Source organism: Corvus cornix, chromosome 3, assembly GCF_000738735.6.
Source record: "Corvus cornix cornix isolate S_Up_H32 chromosome 3, ASM73873v5, whole genome shotgun sequence".
Lineage (NCBI taxonomy): Eukaryota > Metazoa > Chordata > Aves > Passeriformes > Corvidae > Corvus > Corvus cornix.
The window spans coordinates 22,511,387-22,537,128 of record NC_047056.1 but is presented as its reverse complement, the minus strand read 5'-3'; the positions used below and the strand labels follow the sequence as shown (position 1 = coordinate 22,537,128).

Here is a 25,742-nt window from a genome sequence, read left to right as displayed (position 1 = left end):
CAGCTTTTCCCACTTTTTCCCTTCTTTTCCGCCACGTTTCCCCTTTTCCGTTTTTCTTTCTCTTCCCTTCCCTTCCCTTCTTCCTAATTAGACAAATCACCGGGCCTGCAGGTATTATCAATAAGTCGCATATTCATAGCTCCTCAGGAAGGGGCGTTTCTTTTCCATTAAAAATAACAGTAAATCATCACCTTCCCTGAAATGTTTACATGTATTGGATAGATGATGACAGAAAGTTGGAACATCTTAGCAGAGTTGGTTTTGGTTGGTTTTTTTTTTAATATTCAGAAATGCTAAAAAAAACTTAAGCTGTTTAAAAGAACCTAATCTGGATTTATTGCAGTCTACAACTCCTCATGAGGGCAAGAGGAGGGGCAGGCAGTGACCTCTTCCCTGTGGTGCCCAGTGACAGGACCCAAGGCAGTGGCCTGAAGCTGTGTCAGGGCGGGTTTAGGCTGGATATTAAAGAAAGGTTTTTCACCCAGAAGGTGCTCGGGCGCTGGAACAGGCTCCCCAGGGAGGTGGTCACAGCACCAGGCAGCCTGACAGAGCTCAGGGAGCGTTTGGACAACGCTCTCAGGCACATGGTGTGACTTCTGGGCATGTCCTGTGCAGGTACAGGAGTGTGGATACAAAAATGCTGCTAGCAAGGATTTTCTTGCTATTTTCTAAGTCCGTGAGAGACTTTTCTCTCTCACAGAAGAGGTAGCAGTTATGTAAACAACCAAACACCTGCAGCCTTGAGGAGTCTTGTTTATAGTACAGTAGAAAAATATTTTGACAATGGATGTTTTAGGATTTTAGCCAATCACCCCCAAGGGGTGGCTGATCCTTTGTCCAATTAGACTATGAAGAAAAAAGTTTATAAAAGAGTTTGTAAAATAATCAAATAAATCAATCTTGCTGCACAATTCCTGCCTGCTGGATCTTCTCTCCTCCTCCTCCCTACGGCTGCAGGACACGGTGATGTACCCTAGGGCCCAGGCCTGCCGTAATACAGGAGTTGGACTCGATGATCCTTGTGGGTCCCTTCCAAGTCAGCATGTTCAGTGAAAATTCTCCTTTAAAACCAGGGAGGAAAATTTCTCATAATTCTTAAAAAAATCATTCATGAAAAACTACAAAAATCATGGCAGCTCTACTGGCCCACCACATATGAACACTCATGCTACATCATACACAAACCACCTGCCGAAAATAAACCAAATAACGTAATGGCTTAAAATGTGCAATTTGGAAGCAGCAATGTGTGGGCCCACATCCAAACATCGAGCCAGCAAATACTGAGGTTACATAAATGGCACTGAGTAACACCACAGTATACTAATGACATTATAGAAATTTTAAGACGAATGTAGTGTGTTCTAGCATCATTTATGATAAGGAATGATGCCAGGGTGCAGTTCTGGATTCAATTTAATCTATGTGTGGAAGTGGCTGTGACTGGAACAGAAACTCCTTCAGCAAAGCATTGTAACATGCTTGTATAATCATAGAGTCGTCATGGCCTGGGTTGGAAGGGACCTTGAAGATCATCTTGTTCCAACCCCCTGCCATGGGCAGGGACACCTTTCCTGCATCAGTTGTGAAAGGGAACAGTTGTATGTCCTGACCTAGAAATTCAGCAACAGGACAGAGTATTTCCTCATATTACATCTCCACGTGGTCTCAATTATTCCCCAATTTTGTTTCAGGTTTGAAATAGGTTTGATGGGAGTAGGTGTCATGGTGTTACTGAATATTTATCAAATATTCTTCTATTAGTCTTTAGAAAAATTGAAACCTTTACTTTTATCACCAGGAGGCACAAAAACTCCTGCTGTCCACTATAAAAATTGTATAGATTTCTATCTCTGGAGAATGTGTGTTCTTTACAGGAAAAAATGAGCAAATGAATTATACAGTGTGAAGACATTTTAGTTTTGTAATTAATGAGTACCAGGGTGATCTAAAGGGTTCATGTTTATTACTGATTTCAATTACCTTGAAAGAAAATCCTCACATGTACCATTAGCATAGTGAATAAATTACAGCATTACACAATAAAAACGACAAGCAGTATGTATTATTCAGGCTGTAAGCTTCATTTCTGGTTTCAAATATCTCTGTTTCAAACTTCTGTACTTTCAAATTAGCAGAAGGTCATTGTGCATTCCCACTGTTATCAATGGGAGCCTTTCTATTTATATTTCAAAAGAAATAGAGTAGGATTTCAATACTGTGTTTTGTCTAGGGACTATCTTAAAAGATTCTTTAGAAATGTTGGTTTGGATCAGAGAAATGTCAAAATGTCATGCTTCAAAAGCCAGCAGCAGAGTCATTTTACTTTTTTTTATACTTACTAAGAGCTGGCTAATTTTGAGAAAAATGTATTTCTAAAAGTGGTCATTAAAATTTTTAACAGGCACTCCATTTTCTTTCTTTCTGATTTTCATACTTACAAAAAAAATGTAAGAATTTTTTTCTTCTTTTATATGGACATGTAAGTGAACCCAGACGCCAATGATCCCAAAAATACGTATCAAGTTTGGAATGGGGGCCTCTTTTGTCAGGTATTGTATTTTCAACTCTGGTCTCTAGTTCAGGAGGAACTCTCAGATTTCTAGTCCTGAAAATACATGTGCTGACTTCAGGCCCTCAAAAGCCACCAAGTAGTTTTCAATAACCTGTTTACAATATTGCTTCTAATATTTTATTTTTCTTTTCTTCTTTTTTTTTTTTTACATCAAGATAAATAATATTTTATGCAACTTTATATTTCTCTAAAGATACTTTGTTTCTTGTAAATGGAAATAGGTAAAAATAAATGTCTTACACTTTGCTGTGGAAGTCCAACACAGCCTAATTATACAAATTATAGCAAAAAAAAGTATAGTAAAGCACTGTAGCAAATTATGTTTCTGGCAGCTTTTTTTGTTTTCCAGTCAGAGAAGATTGCCCAGGTTCAGAAAGTGAAAATAAGCTCAATAGGAAAAGTGCTGTAAATAAAACCATAAAAATGATGAATGATGAAAAATAAATGCACTTTATAAAAATAATTAGAAAAACAGCTGAGAAAAATCTTGGTTTTTTTCTTTTCAAAGAGGTGAAAGACATGTAAAGTCACAGTCCAGGATCTCAAATGTGCCAAAGTCTTCTAGCAAAAAAAGGAGGAGTTAAGTATTCAATATTAGACAGGTAAGAGATCTTAGAAATATTTTTACATCACAACAAGAGAAATTATAAATACTGGAGTGACTGAGACAATGAGTGTTTTATTTGAGTTCATTTTCACCACAGAAGTAGTTTGGGGTTTTTAATATTCAGTTGTGTTTGTCCTTACATGTCTTTGTGCACATTGGGTTTTTTCTCCTCACTTTCTCTCATTAGGTCCATGCCCAGAAATTTTACATTTACCTAGGACTGTTGTACATAGACGACATCATTTTTGGTAATGTTCTGGCTACTGACTTGAATGACAAAAATCATACACAGGATTAACAAAAACATATAAAATACTGGGATATTAGAGAGAAACACTCTAAAAAGTATCAGAGGATAAAATTTCCCACTACTTTTCCTCTTTTGCTTTATGAGGGAAGCAAAGAACACATTCATTGAAGAAACTCTGCACAACGCAGCTGTGGACAGGACAGCAAAAGAACAAAGTTTAGCAGCTTTAATTGTAGTATTTAAGACCATGCTACTTCTCATCTTCTGTAATGCTTGGATTCAAAGTCGAGTGAGAGTCCAAGAGCAATGTGTGCAGCAAGGCAAGCTTCAATGAGGGAGTTTGTTGCAGCAGCTGTACCTTGAAGGTTTTGCATTACAAACCATTCAGATGAGAAAATCATAAACCCACATGAAATAAATTCAGCAGCAGGTCAAGTCTTTACACAAAAGACTGTAAAATCGACAGGCTAAGAGGATGGGAATTAATGAGGAGGAGACTGAGGAGAAAAGACACATTTTTGCTTTCAGAGAGGGGAGCATATGAATTCTACTAACTCCAGGTTTGCTTTATTATCCATTCCTTATGTTCTGTAAAGTAATATTTAAAAACAATGCATGGCTGGACATTTTGAAAGTATGTAATTACTTAGCTCTCTTTCTTGTAATGAAACTATCAGCCCTATATGTTATATATGTCTTCATATATATGCTAATTTTCAAAATAGTATTCATTAACCTTAAGAACAGAACGTGCTCAAATTGATCATTAAGACCGCTATTTAAACTGATTAAAAGACTGATTATTTGAGATGTATAGAACTTCAAAAGTGAAATTCTGGAGTGTCCTTAAATCCTTAATAAATCAAAATTTAAAGTATTGGAATTGACTCTCAGGAAGGATTCTAGTATGATAATCCATAATTTCTGTTGGCTCGCTTACTAAGTCATTCCTAGGAAAGTGGACAAGTTTAGGATCTGTGCCTCAGTTTCTCCTCTTTTGAAAGGGAGGTAGTGTACACCTTCCAGATTAAAAATCCTATCTAGAACCTCTCAAAATACTTGTCAAAAAATGCTTTAAGTGATACAGTAAGTAAATATTTTGCTGACTTGAGCTGCCTAAGCAACAATATTAGAGTTTCTTACTGTGGAACGGACAGTGTCAAATGATTTTTCATTAATTTATTTGTACTCACAGTCCCTTCAGATATATTGGGGGAAAGTTTTTCAAGTACGGCCATCACCAGATTTCCATGCACCATTGTTGTCACAGAGATTTTCATTACCAGGTAGGTCAGTCGCTATTTCTCTAACTCCCAATGTCTAAAAAACCCATGCTATGATCCCAAAATAAGATTTTCTCCTGCCTTGTTTCTCCTATGGGAGAAAAATGCACAGAAACCACATTAAAGTCTCATCATGAGCAATGATGGCAGAATCCCATCCAGGTTCTCTCCCAGGTCATCACACCTGCAGAATGTTGTGCAGCTCCGGCTTTCCCTGAATCCGGCACCTTTCTGTACACTTGGAAGGGATGGTCCTAAGGCAGTGTGATAGTGTGCAGCTCCTGCCAAATATGTCCTGGCTTACAAGCCACCACGTCTGGAAAGGCAGGCAGCAGAGCCTTCAAAAGGCTTCAGTGTACCTTGGGGCACTTTAGTGACTCTACAGCTTCTGCAAAGCCTTGATAACCCAGCTGTTACAACTGGAGAGCAGCCAGGCCCTCTCCAGTTTCATTCACACCACACTTCCTTTGGCTAATGCTTTGTACTTCCTGCAAAAACTGCAGGTAGAATGCCAGCTACTGCTGAAGTCTTTTCTGCCTCTGCATTCTCTTTGGCACTCATACAACTGCACCTGAAAGTAGGAAAAGTGCCTGCTGACCTCTTACTGATAGCAGTGGTCTGCAGGCTGGCTGTGCCAACGTATGTCTCAGAGGCAGAAACAGGAAGCTCCTCATCCCTGTGCCAGGGCCTTTCCTGTTTGGGCAGATTGCTGTTCATTTCAAGTTAAGGTGCCAGAAGCACAAGCCACACACTTACAGTCACTGACCTGTGAAAAAGTCCTGCCCTATGGCCTTGCTTAGAAGTATCATTTGGCAGTTTTGCCTGGTGTCATCAGAGCCTCTGGGAACAGGTGGCATACATAGGAGCTGATGGCAAATGTAGTCACGTGCCTTTGTTGGGAGCTCTAACAAGCATCCTGGGGGCAAGAGGCCTTCATTTTCAATCACATGATGATAAAGTTGAAAATCCTGACGTAAAAAATTATTGGGAAAAAAAGAAGTGGCTTAAGATTGTGAAATATTTTTTGAAGGTTTGAAATGTTGTGCTGAGCATCCTGTCACCAAAATTCTGAGATAAATTGTAGCCAGGGAAATGTTAGGAATTTGACAGCTTGGGAAAATCACTGACATTTTATGCACTATGCACAGTATTTCGCCTTTTACATTTTTAACAAAAACGTGTACTTAGCTAAGGACTATTCTCCTCGCTTCCACGAGTGGCAGAGCAGTGGCAGGGAGACTGTCACAGGGGTTTATTTGTTTCCAGTAAACAAAGACTGATATTCATCCTTCTGTTACCCTCTTCTGCCTCTCAGAATCCTCTAGTTAAAGAGTCTTTTCCACTATGCTGTCTCTGTTATTAAGCTTCCAAATAAATTGTTGTGTATGTCAGTGGAAGGCTGTATAAATAAAAGAGAGAATTACAAGAGTAGCAGGAACAAAAATGAAAGAAAACTTTCTAGCATTTTTATGTTGCAAGCTTATGTTTCCAGGAAGGTACATAGTAAATGAAGCACTTACACTGCATAAAATCCACAAAAACTCTGTGGGTTTCCAAAATCAAAATATTGTTAAATCAAAAATTTGTAATGTGCCTCAGTAGTGTGTGGAAAATCACGCTGTGAAGGGCCAGTGTCCACAAAGGAGACAGAGGAGCCCTGCAAGAATCTGCCTTGCCTTGCCTTGCCTTGCCTTGCATTCAGGAAAGGGTAAGCCCCAGTCATAGCAATCAGATTGTGAGACCACTTCAGTTGGCAAAGTTTTATATCCATGAACTCGAAGTCACAGGAGAATCTGTGCTGCTTGTTTGCAAAGTCTAAGGTTCTGCTTTGCAGTCAGTGAGTTTTAAGGTAGGAGAAGAAAGAAGGATTTCTTACAGATTTTTTTTTTGAGTGTATAAATAAGGACATTTTAAGGTATGTGAATATAGTTATTCTTTTTGTGTTGAGGACCTTGAGATCCATGACACAGGGGATTCTCTCTTAAACTCAGGGACTGACAAAATACAGGGACAGGACAAGGGGAGGTGGCTTTAAACTGAAAGATGGCCAGTTTAGATTAGATATTGGGAAGAAATTCTTTACTGTGTCAATGGTAAGGCACTGGAACAGGTTGCCCAGAGAAGTTGTGGATGCCCCAACCTTGGAAGCGTTCAAGACCAGGTTGGATAGAACTCTGAGCAACCTGGTCTAGTGGAAGGTGTCCCTGCCCATGGCAGGGGGGTTGGAACTGAATGATCTTTAAGGCCCCTTCCATTCTGTGATTCTGTCAGAATTGTTTGGGTGAGTCACACCGAGCTGAGGAGCCACAAGTTCAGCCACCATCACTACAGAGACATTTGATCAGAGCTCTCAGTTACATTCCCTGCTCTCTCAGGTGGAGTCCATGAAGGGGTCTTGGCACCTCTATGATGAACAGAGCAAAAAGTATATCCTCTGCACGAGTCAGTGGCACCAAGTGTGCTTCCCTGTGTCCGCTGGCAAGAGAAACTGAAGTGCTTTAACAGTGCTGATACTCACGAGGCTTCTAGTCACCTGCATGAGGAATGGGGCAGCTTGCCCCTCTCTGAGCCAGCTTCAGTCTGTGAACTCAGGGAACCTGCCTGCCACGGTGACACAATAGTTCAGATTCTTTTTTACTGGTCTCTTTGTCAAAACATATTTTGTTTGATTTTTTGTACTTTCTGCAGGAATCGTTTGACAATGACAGCTGGCTAGGAAGTCTTAAAATGGTGAATAGGATCTTGGGAGCAAAGTTGGAGACTATGGCAAATGAGCCACATCAGTACATCAGTCAGTTCAGAGCCTTCACAGAAGAGCTGTGGCTTCTGAGAATCAAGGAGGCTTTCTCTTCTGCAGCTATATTTGCTGCTTTTTAAGCTGGCTTCACAGTTAACCAGGATTTCCCTATCTCAGAACCATACACCTTTTTTCATTTCAGTGTAATTGCTGTGTCTCTGGGTTTCTGAGACTTTCTGTTTTTTAAGATACTAAGAGACTTTCTGGATGAGAAGACCAGTTCCAGCTTTATCACACCCCAATGCTGGATGTAGTAAAAATCCTTAAAACCATAAGTGAAAAAAATAAAACAAAAAATCCCCACTCATCAGATAAAGCGAAGGAAAACATTTGATTTACAGTCTGCTTCTACAGAAGGCCTCATTCCTCCTATATATGCAATTAATTATTCAAATAACTTGTTGAAAATTGATATAATTATTTATAATTATTCTTGGTTAGAATTGTAGAATTATGTGATTACATCTAGATTAATGCATCATAAATGCAGGAGGTACAGCCTAGGTGAGGAGTAAATGTCATTTTATTTTTCAATTTATTCATTTTTACTAGGTAAAAAGATTCACAGTTTAATTCTCATGATCCTAAACAGATCATGAACTTACTTACTTACAGGCTCACTGAACTTACCTTTATTAAATTTCTTTTTTAAGTTAAGTAGTAGAACCTCTGCAGTTACGGATGCAAAACTCACTGGGTTTTACAATATTTAGGAAGGCTAGAAAACACCTTAGAGTTGTGTGATTGACGTGCAAGTAATGTAAGTGTGTGTTTCCTTTCTACAAAATCAAGCCTGTAGTGTTGAGTGGGTTATTCCTAGGAGAATATAACTGCTGGAGAAGCAGCAGTTAATTCAAAGTTAGTTTGTTTTTAATCCATCTCAGTCTTTGCTTTTCTCTCATGACACACATTTAAATTTCACATTTCCTTCTACTGTAAATTCATCAATGTTGTTACGATTGTCTAGCACAGGTGCTTAATAGGTTTCAGTATGTATCAGATAAGCATCTGAACTTGATTTTTTTTTTTTTTTTACATCTTTATTAAAAGCCATGACAAAGCTACTGGGTCTGATTCTGCTACAGCAGAGAGTTGTGGAGGCTAGGATTGATTGCTGGAGTGAAATCATTCTGCAAGCAAAGTGCAAAATTGATTGTAAAGGTCTTTAGTTAAGACCATGTTTATTAAAAATGTGCATTGATTTTACTGGTGTTGTGTCTAAGAAGATTGTATCTTCTTCCATGAGGGAATGCTACCTCTAAACAAAATATATCCTGTCCACCAGCAGCTTGCACAATTGGGTAAATTCCTACTGAAGCAAGTAGAAACTCCCTGCCAATTTAAGTCAATGTTGGAAGTATCTTTTTTGGAGATGGATACCAGTCCTACATATGCTCTGATGCCAGAGGATCAGGAAATGAACAGTGAGGAAGACTTCAACATGCTAGAAGAGAGGGGCATGACCTCTGGTGGCAGAGGAAAGTTCTCAACAGATTTTGATGCTCAGAGCAATGAAACCTCAGCTGGAAAGCCCTCTCTGTCATGAGGCTTCTCACTAACTCATGCTAACCAAGAGGACAAAGCATCCGTTTGTGAAATCTCTGATCCTCTTCAAGTTAGTGAAGAACCTCAGGCACAGATTTTAAAACCTGATCTAGAGATACCACATCAAGCCAAACTAACTACCATTATCTTTTTTCTAAGATAACTACCATTATCTTTTTTCCCATCTAAACTACAGCCACTACTGCTAACCACAGCAAAAGGTGTCTCTGAAGTAAGGCAGGCTACAGAAACACAACCTGTAATTTATGCATGGCCATTAATAAAAGATGGAAGAGAGTTCCAGCTCCTTTTGTCACAATTTTCCAAAATCTTCAATACAAAGCAGCCCAAACTTAAGAAGACACTGTTCTAGTCCTGGTGTAACTGAAGATGCAAAATGTTTCCAAATAACCCCAGTGAAAGAGGTTGCACAAGAAGAGTGAGACAGAAAGACAGCAAGATCCTCTCCTCTTATTGTAAAGTTGTCTAGCAGAGTTGTTTCAGAAATTTTGAAGTCACTCACCAATATCAAGAATAAGGATTATAAGAGTATGCTAACACTTTCATCTTTTAGTCCTATTGGAAAACAACTGGAAATTCCTGTCTTTAAGGGAAGTGCTCTGATGATCTACAATGCTCAAGTCTGCTTTCTGTAGGTAATGAGGCATGAAGATTTGTCAGCGGAAGTGGAAATAGCTGGTCATCACATGTTGCTTATGGTTTGGCTCATTCCATGTAGTTCTATCCATAATCTAACTCTGAAAAAGTTCCACATCCACTGCTGTCAAGAAAGGATGCTGTGAAACAGAACATAAAATGTCGTACAACCTGTGCTACCCCCACACACCAAAAGAAAGCATCAAATGAAACACATTTCTCTTCACACAGGATGGCTGCTGTCTCTCAGCCCAAGAACTGATCATACATTTTTAAAAAAATGACTGCCAGCAGTGACACAGTGTGACCTCTATTCCTATTCCATTTGGACAATGGCAGAGTTTAGTTTTCATCAGTACTACATTTTGCTTACTTAGTAGCAAAAGGAGAAGGGAAAACAGTGCTTATCTATTACAAGTAGAATACCTATTTCAGGTGTGGGTTTTGGTAGCAGATACTGAAGGAATGGGTATTCATACCAGACTGATCTCAAATTGCAATACCTCATGGTCAGATTTTGCAATGTTAAAGGTGACCGGTGTGTGAGATAGATGGGGTAGAGACAGTATTTTCCATGGAGCAAGGTCCATAAACAGTTGTAGCAGGGTTTTAACAGGAGACACCTGTCATTGTTGTACTCTTGACAATGCAAGTGCGTGATCTCCTATAGCTCCTTGTAAAAATACACAGAAACCCCATAACAATCCTTTGCTTTGAGGGCTGAATAAATTCTGAAGCCAAGAATACAAGTTATATCTGATGCAACTGAACATCAGGAAAAAAAGGCCATGTGGTTGTAGCAGAGGATGGGGAGACAGAAATTTTTTGCAGAAGGCAAATATTCTGGTACCATATGGTGCAGAACTCCCTGGTGTCCCTGAGCTCAAATTAAAAGAAGCTGGCTGCCTGATTTTCAACAGGGAAGATTTGAATTTTGGAGCTGCTGTACAAGTGTAACACCCATAGCCTTAGTGAGGATCTTGTGCGGGTTTCCTGATGACAATAACAAAAATAGGTTTTGAAAACAAGACAGTTCAAATGGAAGCAGCTGGAGTGGTGTTTTTCACTGCAAAGGTTTAAAAGCTGGTGTTTTCTTTGTATAAACTGATTTTTTTTTTTTGGTCTGGTTCCCTATGGAAATATAACTTAACTGATCATATCACCTATATATTTCTCTTGGTCTCTATGTCTCTTGTCCTCCTACAAATTCCAAAAAAATAACTCAGCAGAGAGAGAAGAAACATCCCAAAGTGCTCAACTGTATTATTATACCAGAGTCCACATGGATGATGATGATGATGATGATGGATGGGTTCACTGCTGGGAAAACCTTTGATTATTGTGTGCCCTTGAGACACCAGAGAATTTAACTATGAGATACAAATCCTCAGGAATACGAACTTCACTAGCTCCACTGCTTCCTGAAGTACGTTTTATCAATCTGTGGTGTTTTATTCTCAAACCAAACTGAAATCCAGTCCTACTGATATTACAGTAAGGTGATTACAGTGAATAAGTGCTTTCATGTGGAGAAAATGCCTGGTACTTACAAGCTCTTTAGACTGATGGAGAAAGGTGCAACATGAACTGATTTTTGGAAGATGAAATCAGGCGAATTAGAGGAGAATGCACAGATTTTTAACTGAACAAATAAATTTAGGAGCAGACAACTTAGATGAGTGGACATTCTCTGATTTTTTTATGTTCATAAATCAGGACAGTGGTTTTTTTTGAAAGATAAACTTTAACTGAAGTTTTATCTGTATTAGCAGGGTGAAATTTTCTCATCAGAAAGTTAAGACAGATGGCAGCATGTTTCTTTCTGGCTTAAACTTTACAATCAAGCAAGAGGTGGGCAGTGAGGCTTGTAGAGACACCGTCGTCAATGGAAATAACAGAAGGCAAATAACTTGGCTGAAGATAAATCTTTAAGGAACTCACTGCCTCACCATATCCATTCTGTAAGGCAGGGCCCATCTATGTCTCTAGAACATTTACACTTGACAGATACATTTTAGCAAATTTTGCTTTCATGCTCAAATATGTTTAAATATTTTCAGCTGTCCTCATTTGAAACAATCAACAAACACTGTGGTAAGGCATAAGTATTTAAAGAGCCAGGTGGCCACCTTACTTTTTTCTCTTGCAGTTTTTAAGCTTTATTTCTGTAGGAGGCTTCCAGGAAGACACTTAATGACATCAGTACGACTTCTTGCCTAGGCAGCAGCAGCTTCTGAGTGGAACTTATTATGGAAAAGACAGACACAATACATTCAGGTTAATAGGAGAAAGCAGGGAGCCAGCTATTGCAGGATATACTATTTCCAGTATACTTACGAAATCTTGTTCTTTGCTTCACATTTTGTTCATACAGAAATACCTTGAGAAGGGTACTTCAAAACAAACGTGTATGTGTCTATACATGTATATATACAGCTATTTATTTCTTCTGCAACCAAAAGTTTGCCTTCAATGGGAACCAGCTGGGCCATTTCTTAAAACTAGCACAGCCCTTTACTGAAGGATTCTCCAATACTCACAGGGAATATATTTGCCTTTTCTGTACTTTACCCATGATCCTGAATGCCATCCTGATCCCACAGCCTGATTTATCCTCTCAGAGCCCACACTGATGTGCTGACTGGACATGCATTACCCTCACTGCAGAGGAGAGGTGTGAGGCTGGGACTGGGAAACCGGGCTCAGAATGCTTCAGTGAGCGAGCTAAGGACCCCTATGATCAGAGATGGGGGAACTTTCGCAGTTTCTGTGTAGCCATAGGCACCAGGCAGGCTCAGCACTAAGGTCACAGCACTGTGACTCATGGTGCCTATCACAACTTGCCAACACTGAGACTCAGCTGCTGGTGGCAGCATGGGAAGTTCAAGGCTAGTCTTCCAAGTGGAAGGGAAGAAACAGATTGTGATTTTCCAGGTCACTGAAGCTGTTCCTATGGTGTTCAAAGGGGAGTTATTTTGGCACTCAACAAATCCAGCAACAGAAAATGTCAAAAGCTACCTGGAAATATCTGGGACCAGAGGGAGAACCTGCTGCATGGAAGATCTGTACTCAGGACTTTCCAGGGGAATTACCTGTCAGTTGGATTGTTTGCTCTCAGTTCTATGACAGCCCATAGGGGGTAAAAAAGGTACTGCAATAGAGGGTAGTTCTATATTTTTATCTGGATCTCTTTTGTCAGGCTTTCCTGGAAAAGCTGGACTACACTATCAGAAATTAGAGGCACCTCAGAATGCTTAAGGAAATGCCCAATAGGAACAGAACTCAGTTACAGGTTATGGCTGTGCTTCAATTGTCTGTGCATGGAGTGGACCCTCAAACAAAGCAAGGGCACCTATGAAATGAGCAGGACTGCCTAAAGAAGCTGAATGCATCAGGAATGACTGAATTTTGAGTAAGGATGAGCTCCTAACACAGCATCCTAAACCAACACCAGTCCTTGTCATTCAGGGCTTAATGTTTGAGAGAGCATTATGTCAGAATCATACCTGATTGTTACACCGCATTCCAAACCCACTTCTAAGGATGACTGGGAACCGTGAAAAGCAGTTCTGGTCTGGCTGGCTGTGCCTTGAGCCAGCAGCACTCTGGGGTATGAACAACCACTTGCTGATGGTTTTGGTCTCATGGTGCTTGCCAAGGCTTTTCCTAAAGGACACCGCAGATCTTCCTCCTGTGTCAAACAAACTCCACAGTAGGCCCCTTCTGCAGTCTGCAGTGATACATGACTGGCACTCCATCAAAAGTCAGCTTGATGGGAACTGTGGAAAAATTGATAAGTATTTCTTTTATCAGGATTATTTTGTGGCCTGGCAGAGTCCCTTTAAATGCTGGCAGTAATTCTTCATTGCCCTTGCTGTCTGCCACCTCCAAAATACTCATCAGCAACTGCAGCTACCTATCAGCTGTTACACAACTGTCTGTGCAGCTTTTGATTATATTTTTTTTTCTTCCACAGTGCTACCATCCTTCTGGAAAGAGAGAAAGGGACAAAATGTTACAGTGATGCTACACAATAGGGCAATACATTGTGAATAGCTACAGTATAAATGAGACAGTTTAGGGTAATGGCTGCTGACACCTCAGGCAGTCCACAGGCCACAAGTCTGCAAAATTAGGGTGATAACAATTATTGTGCTGTGTGACAAACAAATCCATGGAGAATTTCTCTTTCTGAATGTGAAATCTGATTTCTGTGATACCTCATTCAGTTTTGGAGGGGCTGAAGCTCAGAATCGGAGCTTCTATTTTGCTTCTATTTTGGTGATCTCAGGATCATCTTGAATTTGCCTTGAAGCCTGGATATCTGTAGTAAAAATACAGATTGGAAAGAATTTATGGATCACACTGATCTGTAATCGCCCTCTCTTTTTCTACTTAAAACCAGAAAGAAAACATTACTTGTATTGTTGTGTACGGCTCGTTTCAAACACCCTGATTACTTCTATCTGTCTGTTAGAGGCTTATCTCATCGTTAAAAAGGATGAAGAGGCATAACAAGCTCTGAGAATCAAAATTCAAGAGCAACCACACAGATCACTGATGAATTAAAGCAGAAGAGATAGGGGAATTTTGTAGAAGATAGATGCAGAGTGAGAAAAAGATGCAACTCTGATGTAGGTCTGCAATGCCAGCTAAAAATAATATAAAATTTTTGTGGTCAAATGCATGTTTAGTTAAGTAGATCGTTTGATCCACAGTTTGAATAAATACAGGGCTTCAGAGCTCTCTGGAGCTTATTTGCTTTTGTCCTCAGGGAAGTACCCACATGGTGTAATCCCAGTGAAGACAGCAGCTTTGCCTGGGTCCCTGGGGCATGGTGCTCATCCCTCAGCACACGAGTGCATGAAGTCCCTTACTGGCTGCCATCCTGAGAATCTGCTAATTCAGTTTCTCAGTGACTTCCAGCGTTGTCTCTGGTCCTGTAGGTCTTGAGAGTTCGGGGAGTTAATGTGTTCTCTGTGAGAGGTGATTATTGTATTAATTAGTCATGCTCCAAAGCTTTATATGGATAAGACTGAAGCATTTAAAAGTCAAAAGTTACAATGCCACCTCCCAGAATTATGTCAAAGTGACCCCGCAAATAAATTCTTCACTGGGGTTGCTCAGGAAAAGCAATTCTCCCTCTGGCCACAGGGAGCCACACGGCCACCGCTGTGAGCCCAGGGAAGAAAGCAAGGGAGAGGGCAAAATCTGCCGAGTCTGTAAAGTCCCTGCCAGAGAAGTTTGCAACAGGGGTTGTTCTCTCCTTGAGATTACCCCACCAGTTACACCTGCTTTTTCACCAGCACCTGCTGGCATCTTGCACTCTTGTTAGCCTGGCACATAGAATGCATAGATAGCAAAATACTTGCATGCAAACAGAGTAATTAGTGCAGACTGTCATCACAATTTATAAGTTCCTTTTTGACTGAAATTTTAAGGTCACTTTGCAAGATGGAGAACAACCAGTCATCTGTGAAGCCCTAAGCAACAACAGCAGTTGCTTGGCCCCAGAAAATAATCCAGGTTTTGTGTGATCACCCTAAGTATACAACTCTTAAACATTTAATTCTGTCTGTACCAATGGCATTCTCATCAGTAACATTATAGATCAGAACGCCTGGTCGTTATCTCACACTCCATACATCTAAGATCATTCTGGTATTTATGTATATGTCTGGTAGCTGTGTTGTGCTTTCTAGACAAGACCGTCACATTCAACTCCCTCAGCACCCTCAGCTTCTTTCTCAAGACCTCTGCCTGGCTCACAGAGACAGACTTGCACTGCATGTTCCCAGTGTCTCCCTCAATGTGTTTCCACAAAATTTCAATTTGGTAAGCTTGGAGATTCAAGAAAAGCTCCTATAGATCTTTTCTTGTGAGGGAAGGAAGAAAAAAATTAAATGAAACAGCAACTCTACAGAAAAGCATCTAAGGAATTATTAAGGTCTACTGAGGGATCAGTTTCCCTTGTTTTCAGCCTTTCCTTACCTTTTCCTTTCTCTAGACACAGCACATGCACTACAAATGTAGAAATACACTTCTTGGGGATTTAAATTCTAACTAGGCATCCAAATAGTTAATCTTTCATTTATTCAGATCCTTAATGCTCATTGCCATGCAATCTCACTTACCAGAGTGTGTAAACATGTTGAGATATTGCCTAAGAGTTCAAATATTGAGGTAGTTGGTTTGGACAAGAAGGTCTGCTGCACTGATTCATACTGAGCCAGATTAGAGGAGGAGTGCTGATAATGCCACGGACCTGCCTGGTGTCACATGCCAAGTTAATTGCTGGACTAGAAACTGAGCCTGCTAATGCTGAATTTCAGTCTGTTGTTCCATCTACTGTTCTTTGCTGCTCTCAAGCAAGAAGTTTAGCTGTTTGGAGGTGCAGATTTGGCCTGTAAAATCAAATTACATTGTCTCAGTCCAAACGTAGCCTCAACTCCAAACGTCCCCAGCTTTGTCTGAAAGCTGATACTTCCTAAATGAAGAGCTCCCTCTGTTTCATGTATCTTGGAGATAAATTGTATAGAGCAAGGACTATTCCTTGGAGGACTTTAAAAATGCTCTTTGACCAAATGATATTTGACATTTCCTTTGCCACTCTGCAAGGCTCCTCAGAGGGCTGAGCTACTCTCATTTCTGTCACAGAGGCACAGCCACCATTTCACTTCCCTTAAGCTAAACAGAGTATGATGAGCAGCAATTCAGAATTAATTTGACAGTAATGGAGTTGACAACTATTACTGTGAGGTATTTCTGCTATGAACATTGTCATCCTGTCCTCATTTCACACATACCCCCCAAGTTTTGGTGTTACAAGGAATCTCTGAGGAGCAGACAACCCCATATACAATGCACACACATACACCCTGATGTCCAGGCACAGCAGCAACTTTGGACTTGGCTTCTTTGGATACAGCAGCTGTAGGTTGGAGATAGAAAACAGCCCCATCAGCAAGGGGCTTCAAAGTACGTGACACACATAGGTCCACAGGAAGTGGCAATTCTTTCTAAAAAGGAGTCAGGCCTAGAATCATAAACTAATTTTGGTTGGAATGAATTTTTGGAGCTCATGTGGTCCAACACCTTGCTAAAACCATGGAATATCTTAGGCAAAAATGCTTATTATTTTCCTTCTGGCTCTCTTTCTAATTAAAATACCCAAAAGAAACTGGCAGTGGAAGGTTGCATTCTGTGTACGACTAGAAAAAGCAGTGCAGGTTAAATTTAAAATATGTGCAGTTCCTTTCTTTCTAACACAGGTATAAGTTAATGAATAACACTGAGCTCAATACAGTTATAAAAACGGACACTACTGGCTACAATCACTACACAATATCAGAGTGGATTCTCTCCCTATCTGCAGTGATTTGATGTTTTAATACACACATTGTAATTTAGGTCTTGCAACCCTGAGGACAAGGGCAAAGTCCTGAAATAATGAATGGCATAGGGTGAAGAGAACTGATCATTAGTCTCTTTATGCAGCACTCAAAACCACTTCCCTTGGACTTCTCTTCCCCTTTCTCAAATGAAATGTGATTTCAACATGCCTTGTGGGAGCTTGGCTCCTGCCATGCCAGATATCCCTGCTCAGCAGAGAGCTGCATTCCACCTGGCCTGTAGCACTTACCCACAGAAGCACGGCACAGAGCTGCTCCAGGCTCACTGCCAGTGACTCGGACATGGCCTCTCCTTGATCCCAACCTGCTGGACATAATGAGTTTGTGCCCTTCCTGTGGAGAGCCAGGCTAAAGACAGATGCTGGAGTTGGTCACTGAAGAAACCCAAACATGGCAAAAATGCCAAGATGTGTGAGGACAGGCACTGCAAGCAAGGACAGGTTCCTATCCAGCTGATGAAAGAAATTTCCTTAACTTTTAATGTCTCAGCAGCTCGATTTGTAAAATCAGAACTTAATGTTCTAAGGTATTAACACAAAGTCTTGGCTCCATTCAAGTATGTAGGAGCCTCATCTCTGACTTCAGTCTGCATAGCTGGTGCAGGCTTATTTTAGTAACTAGCCCTGTATCACAGCAACTATCATAAACAGATATGTATAGCAATCAGTTTAATGATTTTTATCAGTTTCATCATTATGACACTGGGAAAGCTTCAGGAAACAAGATGATTCCAGGACAGTTCTGTAAATGTATCTTCTATGAGAATAACAACACCGCCTACTCGGTCTAATCTAATAAACAATGTTTGCCAGTTCCAGGTAGCAAGTATTTCAGTAGACTCAACCAGAACACAGTCAAGTAAGTCCTTCCTTTGCTTTAAACACAGACAACAGGAACATCAGTTATCCCACATGCTGCTGATAGAAGTGGGGCAGTTTGATTTTACTGAAACCCTCCCTGTTGGTTTCCTGTGTGGCCATGGGCAAGTCAGGCACAGGGGCTGTGTGTCACTTCTGCTTCTCTGGAATGAAATGGGCTCTGATACCAGCTTCTCAGGAGACAGGTAATGATCAAGATTTTGATCTTTTGATGAGCTGTAGCATAGAAGAGCAAGATGCTTTCATTATTAATATTCTCATACATTTATCCTGTAGTAATTTATTGCATGAGCCAGGAATTATTCCTCAAAGAAGCGTAGAAGATAAATCCTCTCGAGCTGTTCTGTGAGTGACAAAGGCAGGGAATGCTGGATTCCTACAGATTTGAGTTCTTTGTCTCCTGAACTCTGCTTCCTCCTCCCTTAATAGCAGTGCAGCTGAATGTTCCCTGCAACACCCACTGGGTATGGAGAGCACACGCTGCAGTCACTACAGCCATCACAGACTGGCCAGCTGGCCAGGTTAAATAAAATGCCCATATTCTGCCTACTTTTTTTCTCACATGGGTGTCAGTAATCTGGGGAGTCTGCCCTCTGGGTAGCTATTATTTTTTCAGTAAAAAGCCCTTTTAGGATCACACTTGCAGGATTTAAATGAAGATGAGGATGACCAATAGGCCTGAAATATGTGGTGCAGAGTAACAACAGATGAATCAACCACAAAAATCTTCTCTTTTTAGGAAACTGGGGATGTTTCTCCCACCCCTCATGTGTGAGATGGAAATGCAATATCAAGACTCCCAGACAGCCCTCTGTTTTATGGCAATAAAGTGCAATACAATTAGCTTAGGGCATTTTCATGTTTTAAAGATAGTTTCCCTGTGTTGTCATGACAGGGTTAAATCCTTTTTCATGTTCTAGATAAGCATTTAACAATCTTGTATCTTAATATAATCATTCTAGATTTTCAAACCTCTTGGTTTGGGGATAATTCTTATATTTTATTGAAAATTGCTTGTATGATGAATAGAGACTGTAATTTTGTCTAAAATTTCATAAGGAAAAATGTCATATATGGATAAACTACATTTCTAATACCTAGAAAATATAAGGTATTGAGCCTAATTATAAAGTTGTCCTTTTAAAAATTTAATTTAGCTTTTTGGCCTTAAGATCAGTATTCCATTAAGTCATAGGCTGATGAAAGACATGTAGGTAATAGGAGAAGCAGCAGCCTGTTCTTTGGCCTGGCTAACTGCAGACAGTCCAAACAGTTATTTTAATACATCTTACTCTGTTAGGAGAATTATAGTGTCATGCATTTGTGCTTACAGCACTAGCACTAGCAAGGTCGTAGGTAAGCTCAGTTTTTTATTTGAATGTGGTTTTACCCAAGCTAACAGGAGCACCCAGGAAAGCTGATATATCATGGATATGACTTAACCAAGATTGTATGAGGAGATAGTATCTTTTCTTTTTCAGTCCAGTAAAATACAGTTGTTTTCCCAAGAGGCCTTCCCTAATGTCTTTAATGGAAAAACATACTACATAATTACGTGACTCCTAATTAACAAGAGCTGGCTCTGAATTCTTCTGTTTAAGACGTGCTGGCCTGCACAGCTCTAAACTGACAGCTTTAACTCAGTGCCTTCAGTAAGGGTGTGCCCATGTGCTCTGTGCTTCGCAGTGGTTCAGATCACTGACTTCTGCACAGTCCCTGTGATATCCATCAATCCTGTCTCCTGCTGGCTCACACAGACAGCTTAGTCAGCTCCATGAAAGGTTTCATTTTTTAGATGAAAAATTCAGATGAAGATTGCTGCTGTCTGTGATTCAATTGCCTCTGAAAAATAGCAATGTCCTCTAATATTCATTGTTTTAATAGTGCTGGTGTACTGGAGTGATAATCAAAGTAAGATCAGTTGTAATTTTGACTGAAAATAAGGTCTCTGTGACTAGATGATCTGAGGACACAGTTTGTGGTTGCATGGGACATCCAGAAGAAAAGAGGAAGCTTAGAAGACATACCACAAGGTACAGGACCCCAATTTAAACCTCATTTGAAATGGGGTTGTTAGTCCTGGCTTTCTGAGGTGAAAGTCATGTTGGTCACGTCCAGTGGGAAATGCTGACCTATTACCTAACCTCTGTAGTTCACTTGAGACAGAATCACAGAATCTGGTGTCTGATCCCACACAAGCTAATTCAGCATATTGTGCTGGCAGAAAATAGCTAGCTTTGGTTTGGGTGGTCATAAGGTTTTTGTCAGTGCTATTCAGTGTAGAACACAAAAGCACAGGGAGGCAAAGTGACTTGGTAGGCCAGAGGGGAACGTCTTCCAATGCTTTTCCAATGCCAGTCCAGTAGTGACCACAAGGCTTCATGTGTTGCTTAAAATATTTAAATGGCCTCCAACATTTCAGTGTCAAAATCAATAGCATTCTGATGAATTGGGACATTCATTTTCTTCTCCCTCCCCCTTCCCACATTTTGAATCTTTTCTCTCTGCTGGTATACTAAATTTGTTTTGAGGTTTCAGACAAATTTAGAACATTTTAGCTTTTAATTTTAATTAGTAGGCACAAGAGGACCTGACCCCTTTTATAATAACTGGAAGGGTTGAATAATCAAAGTCTGAGTAGTCAAGGTCAAAATATGTTTCTTAGTGTACATCTTACAGTTATCTAATACTAACTCTATACACCATAGATGTTAATCTACAAATCTTTAGAACCCAAATATTTGTTTTTGTCTATGAACAAATTAAACAAGACAGTTTTAAAATTGAAAATTATTAATGTCACAGTTGCCTAACATTGCATGTAGTAGCAGTGCATCTGCTCGTGTTTAGGTCAGTTCACATCAGCAATAATGCTTAGGCTAAAGCTGCTTCTGTCTTTAATACAGGATCTGTAATGTCACAGGAGGTTCAATGTCTGCACCACAAGCACAATTACATAATGATGCATCACCCACAGCATCTATTGGTGTGTATTTATCAACAAGGATGAGAGGCATATGCTCAGAGGGATCGATGTTCCTGTTAACACATTGCATTGGAGGGATGAGCAGACACCCCCATGGAAATGGATCCCAGGAGCAGGTAGCCTGGCTTTCTTAAGGCATTGTTCTCATTCTTCCTGAAAGTAAGAACAAGATCATCTCTGCTTGGTTATGCTAATCTGTTTTCAAAGCTCGATACAATCTGTTTTCAAAGCTCAATGCAGTTTGTCAGAACAGGCTATTTCACCATTATAAAAACGCTGAACTCAGGCTGCTACTCCTGCAGCAATGGATTTAGGAGAGAAAAGGGAGAAATTGGCCTGCACACAGAGCTACACAGCAGCACCAGTTCATGGCAGTGCTTGCAACACTACAACTGGTGCACTTGGAGACCTAGGAGGAAGCTAAGTAAGTGCGCTTGCACATGCCTGAGCCAATTAACGAAACCATGGCAAGCTTGTATGCAAGTACACGAGGTTTTTTCCAGCCTTAATGATTCTGTGATAATTACTTCTACAAAGCTGCTTCCTATGTCTAACATTCAAAATAACTACCTCAGCCAAGTAATTCTTCAGCTTTTTGGAAAGAACAAACTAGAAGTAAGGTGCTTATATCAGAAAAGAATAAAAGGCAGGAAGAGACAATTTGTAATAAAAATACTGAGTCTCCTAACAAGGAACCGTTCAAAAGAGGGCAGGGTGGGGCATGTAATTGCTGCTGAATGTACAACCAGCCCCCATCAGGAAGAATACTGAGTACTTGTCCCATAACTTCATCTTCAGTGGTGAGCTCACCAGACCCTTGTCCTAAAGTCTGTTTTTTTCATTGAACTTTCCTTCCCCTCCTCTAGCTCTGTTTGGAAACCTCCTGGAGCAGTGCAGTGAGATCTAGAGCGTTATTAGTCAGCCCTCTGCTGCCTTGGTCCTTGGCCTGGTGTGTTCACACAGACTGAAATCAGGGCCTGTCCAAACCAATAAGCCACAATCTGGATGGAACATCTGAAGGCAGAACACCCACCTACACTTTTTAATGCAGTGGTCACCACTGGTAGAGAAACTGAGGAGTGTAGGAGTAAGCTTTGCATCTGCCACAAATAAATCAGGAAACGACCATGAATTAAGACCCCCAGTGCTCCCACCCTTTGGGAAGCCTGGGAGAGCCAGTACTGCAGATAGGAGAGGCACTGCTGTGAGCAGGCAGCTCCAGAGGCCGGTTTTCATGGACTGCATGCAGCACTAGGAACTGATTGCAGGTTGTGTTTTAAACAGCACCCAGCAATGTAGACGTGACTGGGTTTGAGAGATTGTGCTTGAGCAGTTCTTTTCCACAGGGTATCTCACTCCAGTGAGGCAATCAGCTGGCCCAGCTGCAGCCTCAGGCATTTACTTTGTAATTCACTCCCTCCAATAAAAACATAAGAATTCATGTTTTATAAAGCTGGAAGAAAAGACTTTCTAGCACAGTGCAAAAATTAAGTGCATCCCTCTTGTCATGTTTATGCATCACTGTAAATGCTGTTCATCTTTTTAATTTTGCCACATATGCACTTAACTGCCTTTTCTTTGCACTCTTGTCTAAATGTTAAAGCAGATTTCAATCTCTAAGTATCTTCCTAAGTCTTTCTTGTAGGTCTGTGACCCAGCTGAATAGAAGCACCTTCCAGCCTCTTTATTTTCTGTGTTTTAGGGTGCAGTCCTGAGATAAGTGAGCTTTCTCCTCATTTGAGGCTTAAGTGTGAGTCATTACTCAGCGAAAAATCCAGATGGAATGTTGTCAGCAGAGTTCTTACCCAGCTCTGGGACAACAGGTGAGCAGGATGAAAGTAAGGCTGATAAAAGAGCAGCATCTCACTGGCTATTCAGCTGAAACATTTATTGTAAAATCTCTCAGTCACTGCTTGAGCAGAAGCTCGTGATCCCACAGATCTTGACCTGAGAAATTCCTGTTTGGGCCAGCACAGCACAGCAAGTGGTACCAACACTAAGCCAATGCCCCAGAAAGCCCAGGTCTTCCTAGTAAATCTGTTTGATAGTCAGTTTATCAAATACCAGATACCTATCAGGGATCAGGGGAATGCAACATGATTAGTAACCTGCTGCACCATCAGAGAAAACTGAGGACAGCAACCAGTTTGACAGATCTTATATAACAAACAAGTCAGGTCCAAAAATCTCAGCACAGATGTAATAATCCTCTTATTTATATATCGCCTTTTGGAGGGGATGAAGGACTCGTAACATTTCAGTACTGGAAACTTCCACTGGTGATGCAAGTTGGAAGAAAGATACACAGTGACCTGAAGGACTGAGGTAGCTGAGCCTCTGCAGAATGCAGCAGGCAAGGTAACACTGTCAGGCTGCACTACCAGACAAAAAGGCACTGAGCAATGCAGATGCAGCTGGTGCCTACCAGATGTTCTTTGAGAAATGTTCTCCAACCTTCAAGTAGAAATTGGATAGAAACAATGCATTTCTCTCTAGTTGTGGCAGATAATTTCTGGAAGGATTTTGCATTTGGGAAGTGTTCAGCAGAGATTTATCATCTTAAAGAAACTGTGGGCTTTGCCCAAGGTCAAGACAGGACAGCCTGTGCAACTGTTTGTGGCAAATCCTTGGACTACAAAGAACAAACAAACTGAGCAGCCCAAAGCCTTGTACAAGCTGAAACATTCATTTTATCCTTTACATTAAACTTTAGTTTCTCCAGGTGCTCTTAAACTTGCTTTCAACCTAAAACAGGATCCTGGACATGAAATAGCAATCCAAAAGTTAAATCACCCAGTGATTTTTAGTACCATGGGAATTTACTTGACTAAGAGCAGCACAGTTTAAATCAGACCCAAGTTAAGTTTTGTTGGCATTAATGCCACATTCTGATATAAGAAAAATCCTGTTCTATGTCCTATCTGAAAAGGTAATATCAAAAAAAGCCTAAATTATCAACTGTTAATATTAATTCCTACAGGATACCAGAACTCACCCTACTTTCCCAGTTAAGATGAATCACCAGAAAATATTTTGTCCACAGCAATGCTTGTATTGCAAATGGTTCAACCAGCTCATGTAGGATAGCGGGGTGCACTTCGTTATCTTTTCTTTGTTATCTTTTCAGCTCTCTGGAAAATGTGGGGGAATACAGAGACCTACCAGAGAGTGCCAGTTTGTTGAATTACCTATCTAAGGAGATGGTATCCTCATGAGATCTGGTCTTCCTAAAAATACGTGTGGCTTTGCTCAGGTGGGGATAAAAGCAGTGGTGAAAAGTGTGAAAAGTTTTACTGTGGTTTGTAAGGACAGGAGAAAGAGTCACACTTTACTTTTCTGAACCCAGTCCCAAAGACTTTCAAGGGCTGGTGTTAAGCTGACAAAGTGCAGATGCTGTGCCTACCCACTTTAACCTGCATGGGTTACAGGTTCCAGGCTAGGCTGCATTTAGAGAGAGCCCAGTGGAGGAAACAAGCTGGCTTTCTATCCCCATCCTTTTCTGATCTAATGATCCTTTAAAAGCCATGTGTCCCCTTTGCCATGTCCCAAGGTGTAGAAAGTTGTTCTGACTTTCCCACTGATTTGATTTTGTCTGCCTCCAGCTTTGCAGCAATGCAAACGTCTTCCTGGCACGGAGACACCACCTTTGATGTTTGATTTAAGTACCAGCAGCCAGTGCACGAGACAGGAAAGAGAGTAAGCAAATCCCAGTGCAGAGCCTTTTCATACAGAGAACATATATTTTACATAAGCATGTAAGTCAACTCCTATTCCTTATGGAAACACCTCCCCAAGGCTCCTGCATGCACCTTAGTGCTTGGTTTTTAATTTAGCCCTAAGTAACAGTTGTCATGACAGGAACAGGCCTGGAGTAATTGACACTCAGCTTCATCTTTGAGGCATATATAGACAGCAGTGACCTAAGAGCACAGGCTCCTATTTCAAAGAAATATGGGGTGGGTCTTTTTTTCTTTTTTTTTTTTTTTTTTTAATTGAAATACCATGTTCTTTCCAGGAAGAAAGTCTGTGTACTATCCTGCTTCCTGATTCTGAAAGATAGGGGTGTTCAAATAAAGCCTTTTGGATTGACAACATTTAGTCCATTTGTGAAGGCACAATGTTTTAAAATTATGTAATTATTAATTTTTGATTGTTTTTATATGAATCACGATTAAAAATCAATAAAACCCAAGCACGACAGGAGTCATTACAGAGAGCCAGAAGTGGATTCTCAGTTGATGCCTATTCAGTTGCCATGTTTAGGCAAAGCAGTCTTACTGTTGGTTTGTTCTGGTTTGCTTTCAGCCTGTGGAACTCCTACGTGGTGCTGCCTTGGGGCATTCTCTGACCCAGTGCCACAGGCAGTAATGGCAACTAACTGACCAATTTACAGATGGGGCATCTCGTTCCTTACAGCCACCACCTGTCTTCAAAGCATCCCTGGTGAAGTTAAAATAATAAGCTTGTCCCCTTTTTGTCAGATTATAACACAGACTGATCTGTTGAAAAGCTGCAGTTTTCTACAGCTCCTTTTTGCTGTTACTTTTTTCCCTTTTAACAGTTTTAGCCTTCTTAGCCTTCAATAGCAGATGATGCAGTAATTAGAAGAAATAAGTATAATTAACCACTGGCAAAATGTTTTTTCTCTCCCTCTGGATTTGCAAACACTTGCAAGTGTTAACAAAAGAAATAAAAAATCGTGTCTTACCTCTCTTAATGTTTGAAGTGGGTGCCACACTTGTACTTCACTGT

General features: G+C 40.5%; 1 long non-coding RNA gene across 1 annotated transcript; it reads left to right on the top strand.

Moving 5' to 3' along the window:
* The first annotated feature begins 31 nt into the window (after nt 1–31).
* On the top strand, nt 32–21,189 carry LOC109143800. Its single transcript, XR_005604360.1, has 4 exons — nt 32–111; nt 3,084–3,177; nt 4,628–4,718; nt 20,911–21,189. It is a non-coding gene; the product is annotated as an uncharacterized LOC109143800 (long non-coding RNA).
* The last annotated feature ends 4,553 nt before the right edge of the window (nt 21,190–25,742 follow it).